Source organism: Branchiostoma floridae, unplaced genomic scaffold (assembly GCF_000003815.2).
Source record: "Branchiostoma floridae strain S238N-H82 unplaced genomic scaffold, Bfl_VNyyK Sc7u5tJ_1593, whole genome shotgun sequence".
Classification (NCBI taxonomy): Eukaryota; Metazoa; Chordata; class Leptocardii; order Amphioxiformes; family Branchiostomatidae; genus Branchiostoma; species Branchiostoma floridae.
The window spans coordinates 252,885-260,561 of NW_023365785.1; positions in this window are offsets into that span (position 1 = coordinate 252,885).

Here is a 7,677-nt window from a genome sequence, read left to right on the forward strand (position 1 = left end):
GTACCAAGATACCTTTTCAATGATACCAAGTTTTTTCCACTAGAATAAATTCTTAGCAATATTGCATTTAAGCACTACCCTTGCCCCAACCCTAACCCTAACGGTTAGTGCTTAAGTCATATCTCGGGAAGTAAGCACCCGATTTTGAAACGGTTTGCAGTTTACAACTCTGTACCAAAATACCTTTCGAATGATACAAAGTTTAACCGACTAAAATGCACTCTTAGCAATATTGCATCTAAGCACTACCCTTACCCTAACCTTAACCCTAAACTTACATTAGCGGTTAGTAAGCGAGTCATGTCTCTGGAAGTAAGCACCTGATTTTGAAACGGTTTGCAGTTTACAATTCTGTACCAAGATACCTTTTCAATGATACCAAGTTTAACCAACTAGAATACAATCTTAGCAATATTGCCTTGAAGCACTACCCTAACCCTAACCCTAACCCTAACCCTAGCGGTAAGTGCTTAAGTCATATCTCGGTAAGTAAGCACCCGATTTTCAAACGGTTTGCAGTTTACAACTCTGTACCAAGATACCTTTTCAATGATACCAAGTTTGACCGACTAGAATACACTCTTAGCAATATTGCATCTAAGCACTACCTTAACCCTAACCCTAAGCCTAGCGGTAAGTGCTTAAGTCATATCTCGGGAAGTAAGCACCCGATTTTGAAACGTTTTGTAGTTTACAACTCTGTACCAAGATACCTTTTCAATGATATCAAGTTTGACCGACTAGAATACACTCTTAGCAATATTGCATTTAAGCACTACCTTAACCCAAACCCTAACCCTAGCGGATAGTGCTTAAGTCATATCTCGGTAAGTAAGCACCCGATTTTGAAACGGTTTTCAGTTTACAACTCTGTACAAACATACCTTTTCAATGATACCAAGTTTGACCCGATTTTGAAACTGTTTGCAGTTTACAACTCTGTACCAAGATACCTTTCGAATGATACCAAGTTTGACCGACTAGAATGCACTCTTAGCAATATTGCATCTAAGCACTACCCTTACCCTAACCTTAACCCTAAACTTACATTAGCGGTTAGTGCTTAAGACATATCTCGGGAAGTAAGCACCTGATTTTGAAACGGTTTGCAGTTTACAACTCTGTACCAAGATACCTGTTCAACGATACCAAGTTTTTCCCACTAGAATAAATTCTTAGCAATATTGCATTTAAGCACTACCCTAACACTGCTTGAAAAGCCGAGTTTACGTGGTGGAAACACCCAGAAACCCGAAATGTTCGGACATTCACGGTACGTATCGTCCCGGGCACACTGCCTGTCCGGGCAATTGGCACACCCGAGGATGCACGGAAACGAACCATTTCGTGTCCGGTACGTGTCTATGACCCGTTCTTGACCGCGCATTTAGCCGTAAGAATTCTCTATATGCCCGGACACCCGAGACTTGTGCCGAACCGCACGGATGCTCCTTGCATAAATTACCGGGCAATTATCACCTAATTATCTACCTCGACCATTACACCCTTTGTCATTAAAAACAGTGTTGTTTTACCACACCTGCCGACCTAGGATTACCCCCCTTCCCATGTAGCTTTGTATAAGTTTCCTTTATTCTTTCAAAATGTGAATTAACTTTGTTTTTTGTTTTATTTTTAACTATTTTGGACTGCTCCTGGTGGGCTTCGTCGCTCTTTTCGCTTTCAAATATATGTCGGTCTGCTGCCATAGGTCACTAGCATCCGGGTCTTCACTATTTTCATAAGCAGTCTCCCAACTAACTGTATAGCCGCTTCCAATTTGATAACATAAACTCCTGTAGATATCTTGAATTCTGCATTCCTGCTCTCACAAATTCTGTTGTCCAGGCGCCGGCGGTCTTCTACACAAACCGATGCTAGTCAGGAACACGGGCGTGTATAGTTCGCATAACAGTACTGTAGTATTCAGTCCATCGTAAAACGGCAGCAGCTAGCCCTTCTCGCGTTCGACGTAGTGACAAAGACCTTTCTTGCTGAAACTCAAACCACACAAAACAACAGCTGGGCTCTTCGGTGCACCGGTTGTCACCCTTCTAAACAGAACTAGGTCCCATGGCGTTGGTAGTTGGATGCAATTCCACAGCAAGATGGTGTCCGATCTTAACGTAGAGTATTTCCAAGCTCTCGTTGTTCACTGGCCGTGGGGCCGTCTGGCGTGCATACAAACATTTTGCTATCGGGATCAGGTCATCTCTGAATGCCAACTGAAAGATGGGATTGAAAGATTTGAAAATCGTAACACGTTTGCTGATTGGTCTACCCAACTGCTATGTGGAATACAATTGGCGGCGATTTATGCGTATTTGCATATAGACGGACAAAGTAAGCTCAGAATTCAGCTTATTGTCACATGCTCAGTGAGTTAAGACACTTTTCGCCCTTCTGCCTAATTAACTGATCCACCAACTTTGATGTGCTGTAGAAAGTTACTGGTTTGGTATTTTTCAGAATTTTCAACAGGAACTGGATCCACAAACCCAAAGCATATTTTCAGACCATATGGATTTCATAAAAGACTCACTGATATTAAAATATGAATATCATAAGCACAGCTAGATTTTATCCATTATAGGCCGTCGGCGCAACACCCCAGAACATATTTTTGACACAAAAATGGTATGTATGTTTTCAGCAAAGAGCACTCTATAATGTTCAGGTGGTCCCAGCCCCACTAGTATGATTATAACACAAATATTCTTTAATATGTTCAAAATATTTTCAAAATTGGCATAAGTGAAATATTCATGGCAGCCTGACAGGGAAGTGGTGATATGCACAACCATGGGACCACCTGAACATTAAAGTACAACTTGTCTACTTACCCGGCATGTCTTTTGCGACAAATAAGAACATTGCATATGGTTGCGCCTTTAAGAAAAAGATAAGATGACAAAATTGCAACTTTTGGCCATTCCAAGCATGAAATGTGATCTCTTTGTTTGGATAGAGTGACAATATGGCTAATTAATTTGTTGACTTAGTGCCTGACAGCAGGGTACTAGTCTACCTGAGGAGAACAATGGGTGAGCCCACAGCTTTCACACCTTTACCTGCCAAGCCAGACAGACAGCTTGGGTTCTGTTGATAAATGATAAACAAACTTTCAAGCATTAAAGTATTACACACATAATTATATAGCAGAATTCCAAGAAAATTGGACTGAAACAATTTCACCTGTCTATCCAATCAACAGTCAATGCACTTGGCTGAGAGGAAACTGACCCTAGGGATAACCCACATTTGGTCTTAATCAAAATTTGTCTGACTTAGTGGCCAAAAAATGACTGTGACAGTCTAGCATTTATTCCTCACTCCTTACAAATGTTTTGCATGTATAATCATAGTTGTCAATGATTGCTCATATTGTGCAGGGCTAGGTGTTCTAAGGACAAAATTGAAATTGCCTGCATATAAGGATGTAGGAGAAGGCAGCAGTATGAAATAGGGAACAAATTTGATAAACATAGATTTGTAAATACACATTGCATTCAAAAGCTAATAGATTAGGGATGCATAGAACATCCTAGCTATACTACCATCTATTTGTCTGATTTGTTAATCATCCAACTACATATAGCTTCAGATTACAGTAATGCTGAATGTCCTTCTCATTTCAGCAATGTACAATTCCTAACCTAACAATTGTATAGTTCTTGAGCATACTGCCTGGCTATAGACATAATGCATTATGATATTTCCTGTAACATTACTCGCTTAACAGCAATGAGGTAGAAAGAATCAACCTCCTTGAATCTTTGGGGGAAACATGATCAAGTTGTTTGGTATTTTCTTGACTTTAGAAATTGAAAGACAAAGCATGTTTTCTTGATCAAGTTATTGTAGATTAAAAGAATGTAGAGAAACAGTAGCACCAGGGAATCTTGTACTAGTAATTAGTCTGGTGGATAACAGCAGAAGTAATACTTTCTTGAAAAGTTCTAAAAATTTCAATTTCTTCTTCTGGTGGATCTGACCTAGAACATTAGCTAAAAGTGTACCTACAACAGTGAACTCAATCTCTGAAAAAAGGGTTTACTTAGCCCTGGTAAGACTTGGGGAGGGGGGCATTTATTTGAAAACAGTTTCTTGTTTTATTCAGTCGAAATCAGATCTTGTCAAAACTTGTCAAAATTGGTGGGATACGAACGACGGAAGCTGGGCACTGTATTAAATCAGCTGTACTGTATCCATTTTCAAGGTACTCATGATAACAGCATAATTCACAGTGGCATTCAAACTATTTCTAACACACTGAAAACACTACACCCAATACACACCCTGCTTGCCTTCCTAGACAGGGTGCCAGGTAATGTCTCACCTGGCCAGGTGGCACCCCTCCCGGAATGTTTTCACACTAGGTGGGGAGGGGGCTATTATCGAACAATGGGGGAAATCTGGGAAACTTGGGGTCAAAGGTGGTTGCTATGTGTTGCTAGGGGAGCCAACACCCACTTTGCTGGGGGTCTTCAAAGTGTCTTAACCCTCTGAGTGGTCGCAATTCGCAGACAGTCAAACATTACAGTTAGTCAAACAATACCCACACGGTATTAGGTGGCAAAGTGCAGCTGTAATTGTTTACGGTTTCAGACATCACTTTGATAATAAACGTAACGTTTACTCTATCCTACAACAATAGTGAACTATATAAACCTCCTTGGTTCAACTAGCATTATCACAAAGCATAAAAACGTTACGAATCAAGGGCCCCGACGTGCATAGTTATCAACTTCCCTGCCACAAAAAATGACATTTGTTTGTCGTACAATGCTTCTATACATACACGTATTACGTATTCCTGCATATCCTAACAAAGAACACATTCAATTATCTACCTTGTGCGTCACGCGTGTGTGTTTTCTGTTTATATGAACCAAGGGGACCCATCCTTAGGCTCCTTTTAACCTCCTTTATGTATCTTGAAAATCTTTATTACATACTATTTGTATGTCTTATTTTCTAGTCCACTAACATGAGCTTGTCGTGTATCGTTATATATCAGAAATAAACCTATCACAGAAGTTCTTATGTTTTACTAAGCTCCATAGGCTTTGATAGAAATTGTTTGTGTTTGCAGAAATCCTTCAAACGAATAGAATAATCATTTAACTACACCCTGTGCCTGGCCGGATAGCTAAACAATCAGAACGGTACCATAACATCAACCTGTACATTTAGTTTCAATATGTGTATGCATTTTTCTTTTTTAGGGGGTGGCGGGATTTTTGTAGCCAGTAGGCCAGGCGTGTCGCGATCGCGTACCGACGCCATGTATTCAGAACAAAACATTGCATGTGTATTGGGGGGGGGCGTTCAGGGGAAATAGCAGTTTATTAACGTCTGTTTCTTTCCAAAATACTGTAGCGTGTAGATTTTCATCCATGGGTATCTCAATCCCAAAAGTTGAACAAACTTGCAAATTAACTGTAGGATGCTACTTCCGTATCGGACATTATTTACAGAATTGGAACGTGCCTGTTCAGAACCAGTAACGCGCCTTTTTCCCGGCACGATCAGTAAACAAGCAAACGGAACAGAATGTTACGAAATAGACATGTTCAACTGTCAAACATTTTGTTGCACTGTAATATCTTATAATTCATGCAGCATGAGCAAACTTTGAAATTTCTAAAGTCACTCTGCGGTACCGTAAGTTGAATATACAAACGTTAAAATGTTAAATTATCAGGATCATAAGGTTTGTTAATGCAAGAAATAAGATACAGAGAAAGAAGTTTTTCGTTTCTTTATTCTATGGATACTTTTATAATGTTTTCAGTACCATTCTCTTTTAAAAAACATTGAGAGCAATTATCACTTGAATACACACTACCCATTCACTGAACCACTTCTCAAGACACGCAGTGTGAGGGTACGGCGAACTACCGGACATGGCCATGTCCGGTAATGATTGGGGATATTCGGCACCGGACACACCGTGGCTAGAAATTCGTTTATACCACCCGGACATGTCAAGTTCCACGGTAGTATAAGAAACCAAAAATTGCCAGAAATTCTTGTTTTCGGGCAGTGTAACCCTAACCTTAACCCTTACCCTAACCCTAGCTGTAAGTGCTTAAGTCATATCTCGGGAAGTAAGCACCCGATTTTAACACGGTTTGCAGTTTACACCTCTGTACCAAGATACCTTTTCAATGATACCAAGTTTGACCGACTAGAATACACTCTTAGCAATATTGCATTTAGGCACTACCCTAACGTTAACCCTAACTCTAGCGGTTAGTGCTTAAGTAATATCTCAGGAAGTAAGCACCCGATTTTGATTCGGTTTGTAGTTTACAACTCTGTACCAAGATACCTTTTCAATGATACCAAGTTTGACCGACTAGAATACACTCTTAGCAATATTGCATCTAAGCACTACCCTAACCCTAACCCTAACCCTAACCCTAACCCTAGCAGTAAGTGCTTAAGTCATATCTCGGGAAGTAAGCACCCGATTTTGAAACGGTTTGCAGTTTACAACTCTGTACCAAGATACCTTTCGAATGATACCAAGTTTTTCCCACTAGAATGAATTGTTAGCAATATTGCATTTAAGCACTGCCCTAACCCTAACCCTAACCCTAACCCTAGCGGTTAGTGCTTAAGTCATATCTCGGGAAGTAAGCACCAGATTTTGAAACGGTTTGCAGTTTACAACTCTGTACAAAGATACCTTTTCAATGATACCAAGTTTGACCGACTAGAATACACTCTTAGCAATATTGCATCTAAGCACTACCCTAACCCTAACCTTAACCCTACTCCTAACCCTAGCGGTTAGTGCTTAAGTCACATCTCGGGAAGTAAGCACCCGGTTTTGAAACGGTTTGCAGTTTACAACTCTGTACCAAGATACCTTTCGAATGATACCAAGTTTGACCGACCAGAATGCACTCTTAGCAATATTGCATCTAAGCACTACCCTTACCCTAACCTTAACCCTAAACTTACATTAGCGGTTAGTGCTGAAGTCATATCTCGGGAAGTAAGCACCTGATTTTGAAACGGTTTGCAGTTTACAACTCTGTACCAAGATACCTTTTCAATGATACCGAGTTTAACCAAGTAGAATACACTCTTAGCAATATTGCCTTGAAGCACTACCCTAACCCAAACCCTAACCCTAGCGGTTAGTGTTTAAGTCATATTTCGGTAAGTAAGCGCACGGTTTTAAAATGATTTGCAGTTAACAACTCTGTACCAAGATACCTTTTCAATGATACCAAGTTTGACCGACTAGACTACACTCTTAGCAATATTGCCTTGAAGCACTACCCTAACCCAAACCCTAACCCTAGCGGTTAGTGTTTAAGTCATATTTCGGTAAGGAAGCGCACGGTTTTAAAATGATTTGCAGTTAACAACTCTGTACCAAGATACCTTTTCAATGATACCAAGTTTGACCGACTAGAATACACACTTAGCAATATTGCATTTAAGCACTACCCTTGCCCCAACCCTAGCCCTAGCGGTTAGTGCTTAAGTCATATCTCGGGAAGTAAGCATCCGATTTTGAAACGGTTTGCAGTTGACAACTCTGTACCAAGATACATTTTTAATGATACCAAGTTTTTCCCACTAGAATAAATTCTTAGCAATATTGCATTTAAGCACTACCCTAACCCCAACCTTAACCCTAACCCTAACCCTAGC